Here is a 17,765-nt window from a genome sequence, read left to right as displayed (position 1 = left end):
TGTAATAGGAATCAGTAATAAAAAAATCAGACTAATCGGATGATTTTATAACATAAAAAATTTTTATTAAAAAAGTAAAAAAAATCAACATGTTTAAAATGGACATACGGACATTCTGGTAACGATTATAGAGTTGCTACGCTTTCTAAATCGTACCTAACTACTACAGGAATCACCATGCAAAGTTTGAAATCGATAGGACAATTCTAACATGCCTAAATTAACGAATAAAAGCTAACTATCTCGGACGGACGGACGTACGGACGGACCGACCTTAATTATAGAAAAGCTTTGCTTTTAAAAATAGATTATGTTCTTATATGTGTACAGTATCCCTTTTGTACATTAAAATTATTTGTTGAAAATAGCAACACTATTACAACCAAATTATCAAAATATAATAAAAGTACCTAAATTTTTTTAGCCAATAAATGAGAAAGTTTATTTATTTGGGTACCAGTGAAATTTATGGTCCAATTTCCCTTAAACACTAATTAGGGAATCTACACACTAAAAACTAGTAAAATCTATCTTTTATAGCAGCTGAGAAATATAAATTTTAAAAATGACTATATGGACAGGGCGTACTCAAAATGTAGTTACTATACTCATAAACAAGGATGTCAACATCTATAAAAGTAAAGCTCTAAAACGGTAAAACAAACGAACATTATCCCTTGTAGAGTGTCAAAATTCAATCAGCAAAATATAAAAGTTTAAACAAAATTGTACGTTAATTTGCATAAATTCTTAAATACAGAATACTGTATAAGAACATGCTTACATTTTCAGGACTTTATAATGGAGATGCTTCGCTTCTAATATTGTACTTTGCTGTAATAGGAATCAGTATTCCAAAAATCAGATCAATATGACAATTATATCTGTACAAAACAAAATTGTCAAATCAGCATGTTTTAAATGGACGCACTAACTTACTGATAACGATCTACCTGTTATAGAGATCATCATGAAAATTTTGAAATCGATAGGACAATTTTAATTAAAGAAAAGAACTAAATATCCCGAATAGACGGACTGATCCTAATTATAGAAAATCTTCCCTAGTAGAAACAAGGTTAACAAAACAGCAGGAGGTGAATATCTTTTTGATACTGCCACATATATTAGTCTTTATTACCACATAGCACTAGGGATCTAAAAGGATAAGACAATGGCCGATAAATTGATGTATATGTGGTATCCGCCGAGGATAAAGGGCAGACACCGGAGTTCAATTAGATTACGGCAGTGTGACAGACGTGGACACCTTACTATAGAGAAGCTACGCTTCTCTAGCTTTCACTAGATAATGATCAACATCTATTTTCAGTTGTCACTTTATTGAAGGGTTAAGAGATACTGCAGTTATATACAACAAACAATAATTACATGGATAGGAATAAATAATCATAACATAAAAGCATAAATAATACATATACAATGGTCAGTTTGGGCAATAATGATTCCCCCATCCCTGGAAAGGGTGGGGGAGAATTAAGAATACAGTTAACCATAATAAACATGACAGATTCAAATCATTAATTCTAAGCGTAGGGAGGGGGTCACTAGACCCCTTCCCCAGGACTCGGGGGAGGGCCATTGACCCTACACCGAACCCCAGATCAGGGGTGCCATAGACATGGCTCACGGTTGCCGAATACCACAACTCTCCCCTCGGAAGGCTGGGAGGTGGTTTCCCTACCAGACTTCCGACAGTGGTTGAGGCCTTCGGCCCGCTCCTTAGGACTAAAATATATATACAAACGATAATGATTCAATGGAATCCTAGTGGTGAGTATCTTCTTAGGGTTGATGGGCTCCCAATGTGGGATAGAAGGCAGAGGCTGACTTGGGTTGGATACGTTGGTCAGCGCCGGCAGGTATCAGGTTTGCTGGTGGCACAGTTGTTGCTGGAACGGTCAGCAGTGGGGCCTGCGGATTGTTGTTGGCAGCGGCTGGGGCACTGGCTGCCAGGTTGATTGTCTGAGCAGCGGCCTGTCCTCCTGAGGGGCCGCGGGGTCTGCCAGAGGGCGGTCCTGGCCTACCTGGGCGGTCATGCCCGCTGTCAGTTGATTTCATAGACACCATTTCCTCGGCTGCTTCCCTGCCGATGGGAATGGCATCCCAGTCCACTGAAAAGTCCCGGGACTTGGCATGGTTGAGCCTGGCTCTGGCCAACGCCTTCCTATACAAAGCTGGATGGTACAGGAACACTTGTGATATCGCATTCAGGGCTGCCCGGACTCCTCCTTGTGCTGCTGCCAGAGAAATGATGGTTAGGTCCCCCAGCAGTTTGAGGATCAGCAACAGCAAGCACAGGATGGCGGCGCCATCTCCCCACTCGTGGATGGCTTGTCTAAATCCTGCCCAGACATCCAGGGCTGCCTCTCCTTCCTCCGCCAGTCGGTCAATGTTGTAGGACACTATCCCATGGTCTCCTGTGGCCGAACAGCTGCCTTGCTGAACGCAGGAGCCATAGGATAGGCCGGTCAGCATGGCACTCTTGTATGCTGGGAATGCCAGCAGTTGTTGCCAGTCATTCAACTCAGCCTGCGAATACAAACCACCTGAACTGAAGTCATCTAAGGGTTCTGTCAACAACTGCTTAGGCGTATCCAGCGGGGGTGGCCTCTTCTTGGGAGCAGGGGTTAACTCTATCCAGCCTTCCTCCGCGTGCACAGTCAGGGGGTAGGTGGAGGAACAGGGAATCTTGGTGGCGTGCTCACTGTATACCCGTGTCACAGCGTCTACAAAACCTGTGGGCTCCACTGGCACTTTGTCCCAACACTCCTTGTGTTCGCGGACAACATACTTGTGCCTTTGGCAGGTCAGCTGCAGCAGGATGTCTCCCCTCAGTACCGAGAACGTGCTCCCCTGGACACGCACCGGGTGGGCCGGATCTAGTTGCTGGAGCTTCCAGCAGTTGGCCGCTACTTCTTCTGCTGCAGTGCTTCTCATGCGCGTTTCCAGGGTAAATCCAATATAACCTGCATGGATCTGTGCTTGAAGGGGAACGTCAACATCCCTGGCCGACACTCTGGGCAGCGCAGCCGCGGCTGGGTCAGCTGCCACGAACAATGCTGGATGGTTGGTGGCATGGGCCTCGAAGTCGCAGTTCACAATTGAGGTGGGGTTGGTCATGTTGATGAAAAACTGGGCCTGATGGTCAACCAGATATGCATCCCTCACCAGGCTGGGCTGGAGGCTGCGGATCAGCCTCAAGGGGCAATCTCTTCCCAGGTGGTCCCACACGTAGGTTGCTTCCCCAGTGATACAGGACAGCTCAGAATGGGGACACTCGAGGGTCAGGTGGTCAGACTGGGACTCCACCCGTCCATCCTCCACCACATAGGTCTCCTCCTTGACCAGCAGCCGCCGCTCCTGGAGCACTAATTCATTGCGGTAGAGCTGGCCCTCAAAGTGGACGTCCTCCCCCTCGCAACCCACCCCCTCGGGGCTGTTGACGAGGGCGCCCACCATATCAATGGTGAAGAACAGGGGGTGGTTCAGCTGGAACGTCAGTGGCTGGGTCTTGCCTGGCAACGTGTATACTCGGTTCCTGGCCAGGTCTCGGCACGCTTCTGGGTCTATCTTGGTTGGCCTCATGAGGGTGGGGACCGAGGTCACCTTGAGGTGACCCCATACCCCACACCTGAATGTCCACTGGGACACGGTGAGCTGACAGCTGAACCCAGTGGTTTCCCTCACCTTGACTTGCTGCAGGACGTGGACGTCATGGCCCAGGGGCACCTCCTGGTGTAGGGGCTCCGTGTCACACATCTTTTCTTTATTGTAAGACGTGACATGGGTGGGGTTGGCACAGTCCCACCCCACCAGGACGTAGCTGGTTGTAGGCCACACGGCTGCCAGCAGGAGGCCCCACAGGACCATCCACCAATGGGAGAGGCTTCCAGGTAACCATCTTCCTCGTACACGCGGCTGGGGATCTCCGGCTCTGGTCACGGCTGCTTCTTGGGGCTGGACACGGCTGGGCTGCTCCTGGCTAGATACAATTTTCCATTGAGCGTTATCTGTATGCGGCCGAGGCACCCCGATACCCTCCCCAATGACAGACTGGCAAGCGACTGGCACTTGCCTGGGTGTCGGCTCCCCTAGCCCTAAGTGCTCCCTTCCCTGGTCCAAGGCATGCCCAGTGGCATGGGGCTGAAGTGCATGTGGCACAGGCTCGCCCTTACTCAATGCCCTCCCCTGCCCTAGGAACTCAGGTGCATGTGGCACAGGCAAGTCCTTATTTTCCCAAATTTCAATCTCCCCAGCCTCAGGTGCAGGGGGCACAGGCAAGGCTGGGTGTTTACAATGTTTTGGATACAACACATTTAACAAATTCAACTTATCCTGATGGTGAGCCGCTGGGTTCCCTTGGCTGGTAGAGGGCTCTGGATGGCATGTAGCTGGACTCTCCCTGCAGGCTGGTGGCGCTGGCTGGCATGTAGCTGGGCTCTCCCTGCAGACTGGTGGCGCTGGCTGGCTGGGGGTGACGGGTGTCACCCCTTCCCCTGGGACCGCTGGCTCGTTCCAGGACTCAGGTCTCTCGGTGGCGGCGACGGTTGTCGCCCCAGACATCAGGTTGGAGGCTGGCTCGTTCCAGGATCCAGGTATCTCGGTGGCGGCGACGGTTGTCGCCCCAGGCACAAGGTGGGAGGCGCTGGATAGCACCCCCCCATCATCCCAGGTGGCGACGCCGGGTGGCGTCCCATACATCGATGCAGAGGTGCTGGCTAGCACCTCCTGCCTCTCTCGTTCAGCGGCTGCCAGGGCCTCCCCATACACTGTCTCAGGGACGCTGGGCAGCGCCCCTCCACTCTTGCTGGGTAGGCTCAGTCGGGCAGGTTCCATCATGTTGAGGCTGAAAGGCTGGGGCCTCAGCACCTCTGGCTCGGCTATGTTGTTGGGCTGTACCAGCTCTGGCCCCAGATGGTTAAGACTGAAGCCTAGGCCAACCCGGTTGGGTTCAGCCGCGCCGCCCAGTACGTTGATCCTAGCTGGGACAGTCCCGAACTGCGGCATCCCATCGGCTCGGTCCGCAGCTCTGGGGGCGGCTGCTTGCGGTGGTGGTGCTGGGGGCGCGCTCCCTTCCATATGGGCCACTCTGCTGGGCTTCCCTGGAGGGGCACCCTTGTCGGCGGTGCGCCTGCGGCTGGCTACCTGGGCCCAGTCAGCTCTACAATCGGCCGCCGTGTGACCGTCATAGTGGCAACGCTCACACTTGGCAGAACGGTCACGGCGTGGCTGGGTGCGCCTCTCCTCTAGGCTAACTTCCACAGGCGTTGGAGAGTCTCGAGCTCGGTGGCCTCTCCCCTGGCAGCGGTAGCAGCGGCCTGGAACCTTGTCATCTGGAGCGACCTTCCCCATCTGGTGGAGACCCGGAGCCAAGGAGCCAATCTCCATTGGCTCCGACTCGTCATATTGGGGCAACTGGATGCAGGCAGATCCAGTCAGCCCGTCGGTCGAGTCCACTAAGCACACACCTTCCTTCAGCTGCTTAGTAACCATGGTCACGGTGAACATGGCCTTGCGAGTGTACTCAGGTACACTCGCAATTTCATGGTTCATCATGAGGCGTTTTACATTGGCGTTACGAATTCCACGATTTAATTCGTCCACCAACAACTCAAGATCCTCATGGTTGTAGGCGTCCCTATACAAGGCGCACTTTGTTGATATGTACGCCTGTATAGGTTCTGTCGAGTGTTGCTTGTAATCCCTAAACGCTTGTTTAAGCGTTTGGGATTCAAAAGCAGGGCGAAATAGCAATTCACACTCGGTCTTGACCTGTTCGTAGGTCAAGGCTTGGCCTGCCTCGCCAAACAGATGGGACGCCATTTCCGCCGCTTGCCCTACCAATGACAGTAGTAGGGCGTTGCGGCGGTTGAGGGAATCATGAGGTGGCACGCGGTAAGCCGCCCATGACATCTCCAGTCGGCGGATATGTGCCGACCAGGACTGCTTGGGCGGCCCTCTAAACTCCGGCAGATTGCTCAGCATCAGCTTGCGGTACTCGGCTGGGGCCGGCTGAGGGTCATCCTGGAGCCATCCTGGGGCTTGGTCACCTCCTGGGACTTGATGCTGGTCCATTGGGTCAACGGTGAAACGGCGGGCACAAAGTTATACAGTACTACAATGAATGGGTTGTCACTTAAGGCTTCCTAGCCCAACAGCCAACACTGTTTGTATCACTAGGTTGGGAGTTTTAGTTGCAAAGATATAACTTAGCTGTACTTATCAATAGTTAGGTGTTGAGGTAGATAGATGTTGAGGGTCGGAACTGCTGTCAGGAACTGATTGGGTTTTCCCTTATCACACTAGAGCTAGGAGGAAAGAAACTTGCAATTCTTTATTTGCTAAAAATACCCCTGTTAAATGCTATGGAGTAGCTCCGCTCTGGTGTGAAGGTGTGTGTGTGTGTGTGCGTGGAATCTTCTGTCCTTGTAACGCGCGTTCGCGCCGTCAAATCCGCGCACCCGGGGAAAACGCGCTCTCACCCCTCAGCTCGCTCTCTCATTGGTCCGCTTCGTCCGTTGGATTTATGATATTTTCCGCACTCTGTTGCGCTACCCGTGAATGGCGCTCTGTGTATCCGATCGCTAGCTCCACACTACAGACGGACTTAGTCTAGTGTGGGTAGGAAGGGGGGAAGCGCGTGAGGGGACGGGGGTAACTCCGTCCGTTCCCACTGTGAGGGAGGGGGGTAACTGTGTGCTGGTGTAATGGGGCCTTTGCTTCTTAATCTTAGGCTTATCTGTTATATCACCCTGATTGTATTTGCCTTCAATGGAGAGGGGCCCCTCCCCTTCCCTTGGAATAAGGGGTGTATTGTTTTTGTGCTGTGGGCTTGAGATTGTTTTGATTATATTACATCTAGCTTTTATTTTTGTCCTTATCACAATTGCATAACAGATTTGTTGACCAACTCTGTTCTATTTTTAGCTGTTATCACAATACACAGTAATCCAAGCCTGTTCTATTCTTAGATTTATCACAACACAACAATTTGTTTGCCAAGCTTTGCTCATAAATCTATTGTTTGGCCATCACATTAGGGTGGTAATCCCTGCAAATGTGATATAATATCTGTCTTCTAGATGGGTGGCTGCGTTGTAGCTTCTCAGGATACTCGGGGTTGACGTAGTTTTTCTCTGTTCTGGTGCACTACACCCGTATGTTAGCTCGCAGCTTGCAGCTATGTGGCATGTTTCAGCCTATCGGCGGCAGGGAATGTCCCGTCCTGCTAGCGCCACTGGTTCGGATCCTGCTATTTCTTGCAGTAAGGTTGGCCTATTTTCAGCCGTCTACACGTATTTGGCTTGTTTCAGCCGGTCCGCAGGCCTGTTTCAGCCCTTTTGGCGCTCAATTCTCCGTTAGATATCGGCGCTGCTCGCGGTTATTCGTCAGATTTCGCTGTTTCGCTTCCACAACTGCCGGATGCAGAGTTAAACTTTGCTGTCCAGGGTGGGTAATTCAGGTTGCTTGCGTCAGTTTTGCCAGATTCACTGCTGGGAGTACCTTAGCCTCAGATGCGCGTCTGCTCTACACTTGTGGTTCGCCGTAATCTCACACAGCTGTCACCAAAGTTGTGGTATCCGCCGAGGATAAAGGGCAGACACCGGAGTTCAATTAGATTACGGCAGTGTGACAGACGTGGACACCTTACTATAGAGAAGCTACGCTTCTCTAGCTTTCACTAGATAATGATCAACATCTATTTTCAGTTGTCACTTTATTGAAGGGTTAAGAGATACTGCAGTTATATACAACAAACAATAATTACATGGATAGGAATAAATAATCATAACATAAAAGCATAAATAATACATATACAATGGTCAGTTTGGGCAATAATGATTCCCCCATCCCTGGAAAGGGTGGGGGAGAATTAAGAATACAGTTAACCATAATAAACATGACAGATTCAAATCATTAATTCTAAGCGTAGGGAGGGGGTCACTAGACCCCTTCCCCAGGACTCGGGGGAGGGCCATTGACCCTACACCGAACCCCAGATCAGGGGTGCCATAGACATGGCTCACGGTTGCCGAATACCACATATATCCTCAATGATGAAACACAAAATTACCTCTTTTGTAGATTATAATTTGTTGTTGAAACGTTTGAACATTTAAACCTAATTAACCAACCAATCAAAATTCAATAAAAATTCCAAGTTCTGCATATTCCAACAATCGAAAAATATGTTTTAAAAGGCATTCTTTATAATGATTTTTCATATTTCTTTTAAAAAAACAATACATTAGAAAAGATTTTAAAACAAATGAAGTTTAAATTTGATTTATAGACTTAGACAAAACACATTTTTTTAAGATCCTTCGGTACAGACAGATAGACATAGACATCCTGTTACTTTATTATGAGTATTGTCCCACAGTGTACCCCCAAGAGGTTATTGACCTCGCCGGAGCGCAAAGCGAACAAGACGGAAAATTGTAATTCACATAAATTTTTCAAAAGTAAAGCTTTCTCTGCAATATAGGTCAATCTGCTTGTCCGTAAGTCGGTATTTAGGCATATGAGAACCGTTCTATTGATTTCAAACCTTTCCACTATTTAGAAAGAGTGTCAGCTCTATTAGGATTGAAAGAAATTTGTACATCCATTTAAATAATTTACGTCTTTAATTATATATTTGAACTAAATTAACATGATACTATACTTATATTTCCTAAATAATGGTGATTAAGAGAACGATAAGGCACTATGGAAATAGTGAAGTAACTCTATATTCAATTTTAGATATATATGTAAAAACTGGAACTTTTTTTGTAAAAATCAATTGTATTAGTAAAGAAAGACTTTTTTCTAACTATGTGTGATTTGTATAATTTGCTTTGATGAATGATGTCTTCCTTTTTTTGTATATTCATGAGACATTCATTTCAAATCTTCCATGGATTGCGCGCTGAAGGTTTGAGAGACTTCATTTAAGATTAAGGTAAACATACAATCTAAAATATATATATAGGGGGCTTCAAAAATTTTATAAAGATAATTTGAAGTGTTTAGTTATGTTAACTGATAAAGCAATGAACTATTTTTTGATAAACATTGTTTATTTAAATTTTTGAACTTTTCACATTTTGCAATCATAAAATTATTATCAAGGGGATCTGTATTTGAATGGTTATGAAGGGGCCATAAAACCATTTAAATACTTAAAAATAAAATATCTTGAAAATTATGTATGGATTCCCTAAAGTTGAAAACAGAACGGTTCAGTGGTTAGCGAGATTTTAACAGAGAAATTAAAATAACTTTACTACTTTATATAATAAGATTATTGCTCCTTTTAATTTTCTTTTAGCAGCACTACTTATGAACATAAAAGTCCTTGTATATTGTAAATGCAAGAAATGTGAAACTTGAGTTTTATTATTCATCATAAACCTTTGATACATCTGATTTTAGAAGAGACGTAGAGGACATAAGACTGTAAATTATTATACTGGTACCCAAAGTTTTATCAACATGTTATCGTTTGTTGGCCCAGACACTTTGGGTACTTTAAGTAAAATTTGTCTAAGTTTACAAAACATAGATTTATATTGCACTATTACCAAAAGATACACTATGTAAAGATATTAATTAATTAATTATTGATAAAATGAAGTTTTCCCCCGATATTTTTAAAAAACTGAAGGGGATATTATGTTCATTGTTATTGAGTGTATACATAAATTATCGCCCATTGTCTCTTCCCTTAAGATCCTTGAGTTTAGTTTTACAACTCATGGTGCATTTTTGAAAGTGAGATTTTTTAGCATTGCACTGCAGCAATTCTGCATAATATTTATCTATCTATCCTTATATAAAAGTAAAAGGATGTATGTGTGTAGGTGTGTGTGTATCACTGTGTTTGTTGTCCTGAATCTCGCTAACCGCTGACCTGATATGGTTCTCCTTTAATGTGAAGCTTAGTATAGGTAAAGAAGGGTTGCATCTATTTTGGGGGAAGGTACCTACACCTTCTTAAGATGAACGCTTCCTCCCCCCCCCCCTCCCAATAAAATGGAAAGTAGATTGTCGATAACTTATATCAATTAATAAACTACCCGCTAAGAATAGCTATTAAAATAATGATAAAGGGATTTACATGAATATTAATGAACTAGCAGCTACAACCCTATCTAGGTCTCTAGTGGCACTTTAATTTTATTTTATTTTTTAAATATATAATTTGAGGACCTATGAGAAGCTACCCTGTAAAGGAGAACTATAGCGGTTTAACGGTTAGCGAGATCCTTTGGTACAAACAGATTATTGGTGTACATCTCAAATTATGATAAACAAAATTTACCCTCTGTAAATTATTGAAATTATTAGTTAAGAAGTTTGTACCATCCAAACAAAATCTAATAAAAAGTCCCCAACGTTTTTTAGCCAACAGACGAAAGAAAGTGTTGATAAAACTTTGAGTACTAAATAACCCTTCCCTGACTGGGAACTCTAAGACGGAAAAGGTTTATGGACACAAAAATTAATCTTACTTCCACCATTCTTGTATTATTGAAGTTTAATTTATCCGTCATTGTCTTATCCCCTTGTGCTGTAAATATATTGAAATGCAAATAATATGACAAGGACAAGTATATTAATAAGTAGCGCAGCAATAACAAATTAACAATTAACATTAGTAACAAGAGGGTTAGGGTTTTCTCCATATCACATTATCTTTCTACTTTTTTGTAATATAAAGTAGTAAGGCTTTTTTGTTTGCATCTAAAGATCTTGGAAATTGTTGGTTTAAATTAGATTTTACTTTTCAGGTAAGCTTTATGAATATCTTCAATTTTCTTGATCTCTCCCGCCCTATTATAATGGCTAGGGGCGAAGAAACTAGTAAACAATAAAAAAAAAACGTTTTCTTGTCATTTTTATCTTAACTTATTCTAGGTTAAGCAAAGGTTGGAAGAACTCCGCAGGGTTGTAATGTAGACCCATGTGAAAAGGTTCGAAAAGTATGGAGCCCCCCCCCCCCCCCCCCCCACCCCTGCAAGGGACTGAAACGTACACGGGTAAGGTACAAAATTAGGTATGAGTGAAAGTACCCAGTTAATTTAGGGAACCACCCTTAATATTGCTAATAAACTGACAGACAGACAGATGTTTTTGACTTATTGAGTAGCATTTGCTACTTTAAATGCACTTTGGCCTTTAAGACAGCTTCACGTTTAGTCAATAAAATATGTTTGACTGAATAGTTAATTTCTACAGCGAAGCTTCTATTTCTGTCTGGTTTTTCAGTCAGACAGTCAGTTCGGACAAGAAGAGTTTAGGACCCTAATGCCACAGGAATCTTAATGTCGATATCTCTCTGTCAGTCCGTTCGTCTGTCTGTCTGAATCTTAAGAATTCAGTAACCAATGAACCGATTGGGCTCTGCGCTTTACTAAGTATAGATAAATGCAGTGCACCTTTCTTTGTTTGTAAAAAAAAACTTTCCACGGGTCCTAGAGGCAATAGTAAAATAAATAAGGCAATTACAAAAATTAGTAGCAAATATTTTGCACACATCCTATTATATATAGCAGTGAATTTTTTTCTGAAGTTAAAAATTCTCCTCTTCAGGAGTTCTCCTTTTCAGGAAACCATCACATAGATCCTGGGATGGTTTTAGGCTATCTGATTTTTATATTTAAGTCTTTAAGACTTTTCTGCTCTTCTCTATCCCTTTATATATAGGACCCCTGCATGCTAAGCGTGCAGCTGCTAGTATTGCATATGCATTGTCTTGGCATGCATTGATATATAAACAAACTTAGGTCATAGAGTAGATGCGCTATTAAATATAACGTATCCAATGATTAAGATAAATGTCGTCGTAATTTGGGTTATTTTTGATATAAAAAATCTAAAATCTTGTCATATTTTATCAATGTAATATTAAAACCATAAGCAAACCTTATAAAAAAGTAACAGGTTGTGTGTCTGTATGTATGTATGCACCGAAGGATCCGCAGAACAGCTAAACCAATATGATTCACATTATTAGTGGTGCTTGTCATAGGTCACGGGAAGGTTTGTAACTATTTTCAGGGAGAGTACCACCACATTCATATCAAAAATCGCCTCTGGAAAGAAAATAACCTCTGGAATTTTTTTTTCTTGTAGAATCTCTTCTTATTTGCTAATGAGTGTTTCAGTTTTTAAATTAAATTTTTGCAGAACCTAGTAATAGTGTCTAACTTTTTATCTTTGTGACGTAACAAAAATCGAAGTATGAGAGGGGAGGTGGGAAAGGAAACCCCTAAAAAAGAGATGGATTTTTGTTACGTCACAAAGATAAAAAGTTAGACACTATTACTAGGTTCATTTTTGCATTATAAACCATAAATAAGAATTCATTGAAGTTATATATTTGAACGTAATTGTCCTATGTTGTCCGAATTAAAATTATTGTATAAAACGTTCGTAAATACAAAGCTTTTAAAAATAATAATGCAGATATACATTTTGGATAGTCGCTTTTACTGAACAGAGACACATAAAAACTATAATTTTTGAAGATTTTTACATTTTTTTAATTAGAAAGTTTTTGGGATAAGATAGCATGCTTCAATAGAATTAAAAGTAGGTTTAAAATGTATTGTTAAGAATAAAATAAGGTTTAACAAAGCAATTATCATATGTTCAGTAAATGTAATGTTTAAATATAAAATAGTCAAGTATTATCTAACTGTAATGTGTTTTTAAGCCAATGAAATGTAGAGATAAAAAATATTTGAAAGTATTCCGTAACTTTACAAAGTGTCTCAAAAATCAGCCATGTGACGTCATAAAAATGAGGGATTATCCATCTCTTTTTTAGGGGTTTTCTTTTCCACTTCTCCTCTCATCTCCCTCATATGACGTCACATGGCTGATTTTTGAGACGCTTTTTAAACTTACAAGTATTCCTACCAACGGATGGATGGAAATATTTTAATTATGGAGAAGCCTTGCTTATAAAAAGATATAAGTATACCTATTTTCAAAGACATGTTTTCTTTATAGACATATATGTATTATACATCATATCTTTCTATATATGGATACCTAAAACTATAACTACCTATATGCAAATCATTTTCTAATCTGGCTATAACAAGTTATTTCGTCAAAATATTACAACAGTTCAAAATTGATTGTCTATCATCAAGTAGAGGACAGCCAGCTAATGCAAATTTTTCCCACATTTTTTTTACAATTTTAAAGCTGACTCTTAGTTCTTTAAATGAAAAATTGTTTTTTCAAATCAATGAGAATTAATTGCTTTGCTTTCGTTTGTGTTTTTTTTAAATATTTTGGGAAAGCTAACTTTTGGGAAAATTTGAAAAAATTCTGTTGAAGAGAGTATGACTATATCATCCAGCCGGCTTGGTAGTGTGTGTGTGTGTGTGTGTCCTCTATTGTGGAGTATGGCAGGCTCAACGGACCACAGTATGGTTTCTCTAGTCTTGTCCAGAGGACCTACGGACGTATAACTCCTATACAAGAGTAGCTGTGATTTTATGTTATATTATGATTTTTTAAACTATGTTTTTATGTAATAAAAGTGAATTTTGAAGTGACTCTTATTGTAATTTTGTATTTGTTAAGCCATGACACACAGAGTCAAACGCTCTTGTGACATCAAGAAAATTAAGGAAAGTAACAAAATAAAAGTATATTAACTTTGTTTGTAACATGGGGGGACATAGATTGATACTATTAAAAATAATATTAATTATGCCAGTTAGTAGCATATCAATAACAAGCTAGAAAGTTTAGAATAATGAAGGAACAGTCAAATGTAATAAAGTAATTACATAGAATTCGTTTTCTGAAGAAATAAATGCGCAATTGAAACCTAATAGATTTTAAGCAATCATGTTTATTAATTGAATGAAAGCTTAGATAGCTAACTGCACTGTAATATTTTATAGGTAATGTCAGAAAATAAAAAAATAAGACATATATGCAATATGTTTATGATTTTATCAATAGATATTTATATTTTTAAATATTTAAAATCTCATCTTGTACAAGGTAAGTAACAATAACCTAACCAATGGCTCATTGCCATAATTCACTTGGACGGAGCGACTGACAATAAAATTGACCAGTTTAATATTTCTTTATTGACTGATATTAAAAAAGAACATCAAATAATAGAATTCCTTAATGAGTTCATGTCAGGGGGTGGGCTACGATTTCTTTTTAAATTTTTTATACTTTACTATTCTTTTCAGTTACTTCTATGCTGCATATTGATATAATTGTCCTTAGTTATATCAATATACTCTTTATTTTACTACAATATTATATAAATAAAATCATTAGTTTTGCAGAATCCTAGTCTCTGTAGCTGTTTGGTCATCTTTGGTGAAAGTTTTCGGACTTTTTATGACAACTTGTAGAGGCTTATAGTTAGCCAGGGAATGGACAGATAAAGATTAATTATTTTATTCAAACGTTTTCTTTGTATTTTACTTTTGCTAATAGAATTCCAGCACGTTATCAAAAGCTTGTTTACGATTACTTTGTTTTTGTCAAGTGAAAAAAAATTCAAAAATCCATTAAAATAATAAGTTTCTTTTGTTTATTACTTTAGGTCAGGCTAGGTTAGGTTATGTTGGGTATTGGGTAGCCCTGCATGGTTATGTCATTGCAGGTATAGGCCCCACAGGGTTTATATCTCTCTAGAAAAAAACCTGCAAGTTTTCAATTTTATCAATTTAAGGGCGAGTGTTTTAATGAACAACTATTTTCCCAAAAACTATTTGGACATTCAAAAATGTTTGCTATATAAGGCAGTTTAGCCATCTCCCTTTGAAATGGTGATTCTTAGAATTATGAGGCACCCTGATATAATCTAAACATTCCCATAATCAAGTCATTAGATGTAACTAGCTATATTAAATATCATATATTTAAGCATTTTTTACATTCTACATCGAAGTTTCGTTAAAATTTTGAAATAATAATTTCATCCCAATAATTTAAAATCTCTATACCTTATGATGGATGTAAATTTTGTTTTCTTTTATGGATGTTATAATCCTTGTTTTTTATGTTATGTAATAAATATATCCTATATACATTCCTATATAAAGATAATTAAGATTAATTATTTCTATTTATATCTGCTTATATCTTTTAATAAAATATTTTTTCTACAGCTTGGTATAAGGATCAAGTGCAGTTTACGGTAAAATGTTCCTGGTAACTATTATTTGCTCCAAAAATCTATGAACTTTGAAGGCTGCCAAATGCCAACAGCTGAATGTACATAGTAAGCCCGAAAACCGTGTATAGCGGCATGGGGAGGCCTGCAAATAATCTGGAATATTCATAATCCCATAAAGCACAGGGAAAAATTCACTGGTGAAAAAACGATTAAATAAGTATTTTAGCCATCTGCGAAAATTACTTAAAGTATATGAAAATCTGGTGCAACATCTAAATATTAATATATAGATTCTTGAACCTCATCGGTCCATAGCTGGTTTGCTATAACATTTAAAAATTCTAAAATAGTCAGTCAGACATTCTACCTTTTCTTATTCAAGTGATTAGCTGCTATATCCATAGAATTCTCTAGTAACAGGTTTGATCATCCTCCTTTAGTTTAAAATGAAAAATTGAAAATTCCAGGGTTGGTATTTGATTTCATGGGGCGATTTAAATAGGGAGGATGAAGGTACCCTCCTCCAAAATAGTTATAAACCTACACTAAACCTTTAAGAGGCTTTACCCAAAATGGGTAACATGTCATTTGAGCGGTTAGCTAGATCTTAAGCTACAAAGCTGTTTATTACACTAGTCCCAAAGTTGTATAATTACGATTTCTTATTCGTTGATTTAACAACTTTGGGGACGTAAGTGTACTTTGATTGGTTGATTAATTAAGTTGAGTATTCAAACGTTTTAACCACTAATTTCAATCTACAGAAGGAGTTATTCTATTTATCATCATTGGGGATGTATATTAATTTATCGGTCATTGTCTTATCCCTTTATTTCCTTGAATTATAGAGCAGCTCCCCTGCAAAAAAAAATAATTTATGCCGATCACACCTAAATATAATCAATATCTACACAATAGGGTGGGTCGATTTTGGACATTTTTTTTCCGAGGCCAAAGCGGTGATCTGCACTCAATTTATATAGATATAATACACCTCTGGATGATTTAAAATTTATCCTAAGTCTTATAACCGCTGACGACCAGACATTCAATTGTATAGCTATTTGTAAATGGGAGTCAAAAATTTATTGAATCAGAACTATGGCTTCATGGTGCTCCCTGGAAATGCATTGAGGAGCTGAGTCAGGAACTTTTGTCCGTTTCAAAAAATCTCATTCCTAGCCTGAGAAAATCTAAAAAACCTCTACAAATTGGACAATTCTCAATAAACCTTAAAGAATTTTGGTTTTTTAGTGATTTCTAAGGCTAGGAACGAGATATTTTGAAACGGACAAAAGTTCCTGATTCAGCTCCTCAAGGCCTTTCCAGGGAGCACCATGAAGCCATAGTTCTGATTCAAAAAAAAATTTGAATGTCGTCTTTGCATACTAATAAGTAATGAATTATATTTTTAAGTGGTCGTGTTTTAAAACTCAATTTTTTAAAATTCTTTTTCGGTCAGAAATGTTTTTAAGGTTAATTTTATCTGTTGCATATCCCCGCTTTGTCTAATTCCGATATGAACCCACCCTACTACACAACTAAGAAAAAAAAATATTTTTATACAAAAAAACCACAAGGACGATTACGTCTGATGTAAGCTATTTCTTAGGGTTGAACTACCTCCCAAAAAATAAATTAAAACCCTCCTAGTCATAAAATTGAATGTCCTGAAAAAGAATTAGTCGGGCCAGCAGTATGCAAGATCTTTTGCTACAGCCAGACAAACAAACATATATCCTACCTGTTTTAAGCACTTGGGTGTATATATGTAAGTATTTTCAGGAAATTGTGCACCCGAGTAGGTTTTAAGCTATTTAGGAGGGGATAGGTCAGAATAAAATCCCATAAAAAAATCCTCCCCATCCCCCAAAAAAAACTTTCGCAAATTTATTTTAAAACTATATATGTTTTGTGGGGGAGGGGGATAACTGCCCTCCCATTCAAGGTAATTCCCCTATGGGCTAGGGGCTTAATTTCATAGAAACAAGGGAGGGAGGGGATATTGGAATTTTTAAAAGCGAAGCTTTTCTATAATTAGGGTCGGTCCGTCCGTCCGTCCGTACGTCCGTCCGTCCGTCCGTCCGTCCGTCCGAGATAGATAGCTTTTATTCGTTAATTTAGGCATGTTAGAATTGTCCTATCGATTTCAAACTTTGCATGATGATTCCTGTAGTAGTTGGGTACGATTTAGAAAGCGTAGCAACTCTATAATCAGTACCAGAATGTCCGTACGTCCATTTTAAACATGTTGATTTTTCTACTTTTTAACAACAAATTTTCAAGTGTTTTAATTATCCGTTTGATCTGATTTTTGGTATATTGATTCCTGGGACAACAAAGAACAATATTATACGCGAAGCAACTCTATAATCAAGTCCAAAAATGTAAGTATGTCCATAAACATTATCCTGTTTTTAAGCAGTTTTTCAACAAATTTACCTACAATTTTGATTCGACATTTATAAATTTATGTTCCGATTTTTCAGTTCAGATACTATACAAGTGTTAATGTCCGTTTGTCCTACCGTTTCAGTGCTTCGCTTTTATGGATGTTGTCATCCTTGTTAAAATGACATTA

General features: G+C 40.2%; 1 protein-coding gene across 1 annotated transcript in view; it reads right to left on the bottom strand.

The window, feature by feature from the left end:
* LOC145324521 (uncharacterized) overlaps nucleotides 1-17,765 on the bottom strand; it is a 38,648-nt gene that overhangs the window by 12,079 nt on the left and 8,804 nt on the right. The window lies entirely within an intron of this gene.

Source organism: Acartia tonsa, chromosome 7 (genome assembly GCF_053477335.1).
Source record: "Acartia tonsa isolate MP-2025a chromosome 7, ASM5347733v1, whole genome shotgun sequence".
Taxonomy (NCBI): domain Eukaryota; kingdom Metazoa; phylum Arthropoda; class Copepoda; order Calanoida; family Acartiidae; genus Acartia; species Acartia tonsa.
Note: the sequence above shows the minus strand (reverse complement) of the source record. Positions and strands in the feature narration are given on the sequence as shown.